Raw genomic sequence first — 1,979 nt, 5'->3', positions numbered from 1 at the left:
GAAACAAAAGATAAAATGAACTTGTGGGACTTCATCAAGATAAAAAGCTTCTGCACAGCCAAGGAAACTGTAAAAAAAAACTAAGAGGCAGCCCACGGAATGGGATAAGATATTTGCAAATGATGCTACAGATAAAAGACTGGTATCCAAGATCTACAAAGAACTTCTCAAACTCAATATGCGAGAAACAAATAAACAAATCATAAAATGGGCAGAAGATATGAACAGACTCTTTTCCAATGAAGACATACAAATGGCTAATAGACACATGAANCATACAAATGGCTAACAGACACATGAAAAAATGTTCAAAATCATTAGCCATCAGGGAAATAAATCAAAACCGCACTGAGATACCACCTTACGCCAGTTAGAATGGCAAAAATAGACAAGGCAAGAAACAACAATTGCTGGAGAGGATGTGGACAAAGGGGATCCCTCCTACATTGTTGGTGGCAATGCACGTTGGTACAGCCATTCTGGAAAACAGTTTGGAGGTCCCTTACAAAGTTCAAAATTGAGCTACCCTATGACCCAGCCATCGCACTACTGGGTATTTACCCCAAAGATACAGACGTCGTGAAGAGAAGGGCCATATGCACCCCGATGTCATAGCAGCATTGTCCACAATAGCTAAATTGTGGAAGGAGCCGAGATGCCCTTCAACAGATGACTGGATTAGGAAGCTGTGGTCCATATATACAATGGAATATTACTCAGCTATCAGAAAGAACGAATTCTCAACATTTGCTGCAACATGGACGGCACTGGAGGAGATAATGCTAAGTGAAATAAGTCAAGCAGAGAAAGACAATTATCATATGGTTTCTCCCATCTATGGAACATAAGAACTAGGATGATCGGTAGGGGAAGAATGGGATAAAGAAGGGGGGTAATCAGAAGGGGGAATGAAGCATGAGAGACTATGGACTCTGAGAAACAAACTAGGGCTTCAGAGGGGAGGGGGGTGCGGGAATGGGATAGGCTGATGATGGGTAGTAAAGAGGGCATGTATTGCATGGTGCACTGGGTGTTACACAGAACTAATGAATCATCTAACTTTACATCAAAAACCGGGGATGTACTGTATGGTGACTAACATAATATAATAAAAAAAATATTAAAAAAATAAAAAAATAAAAGGCCAGTGGAGGGGTGCCTGGGTTAAGCCTTTTAAAACAAGCTTGTTTCCTATGCGCTGCAGAGATGACAGGCTTTCAGTAACGCAAGACTGGCTTTGGAGCCCTGCTGTCACCAGGCTTTCCCAGACCATTCCAACCTGGAGTGAAACCCGGTTTCCACGGGAGAAACATGTAAGAAGAACCAAACTGTTTCTCCGGCTCCGTTTCCTCCCACAACAGCAGAATCAGGTCCTGCCCTCGCCCACCTCCCACTCCCAAATATTTCTGGGAGCTCTGAGGAGTGTCTGCAGAGTTTCTCCTCCCTGCTCCACATGCCATGGAGACACTCCTGCCACTGCTTTCTCCAGAGCCCAAGCCAAGCCTGCTGCTGGCTGCTCTGGAGCTTCGCCAGGCCACGTGCTCCCCCGTGACCCGGATCGAAGGTTGGTGCTGCTCCTCTGCGTGTAGCCGAGTTATTGCCTGGGGACACTGCAGTGACAGTCTCCACTCCTCCAGGCTCCAGCAGGGGTGCCTAGGACGGGGAGGGAGGGCAATCTAGAATGCAAAATGCGCCCAAAGCCCCCCTCCCTTTTCACACTGAGCTGTGTTCCTTGTACCAAATTTTTTTCTTTCTCTCTCCCCTTCCCTTAATCTCTTAGCCAAGAGCCCCCTGGTCGCTTCCACGAGAGCCCCCTGGAAGGACACCACCCCAAACAGCAGCACTGGCACACGAGTAACCACAGGTTCCCGAATGCCCCAGTGGCATGGTGGAGTCACAGAGACTCCGCTTAGCACAGCTTACGTTTCGAGGCTGAAATCCTGCTTCTCTTTCCTAGGCACACGCACACGCACACACAC

Source organism: Ailuropoda melanoleuca, chromosome 6, assembly GCF_002007445.2.
Source record: "Ailuropoda melanoleuca isolate Jingjing chromosome 6, ASM200744v2, whole genome shotgun sequence".
Classification (NCBI taxonomy): Eukaryota; Metazoa; Chordata; class Mammalia; order Carnivora; family Ursidae; genus Ailuropoda; species Ailuropoda melanoleuca.
Note: the sequence above shows the minus strand (reverse complement) of the source record.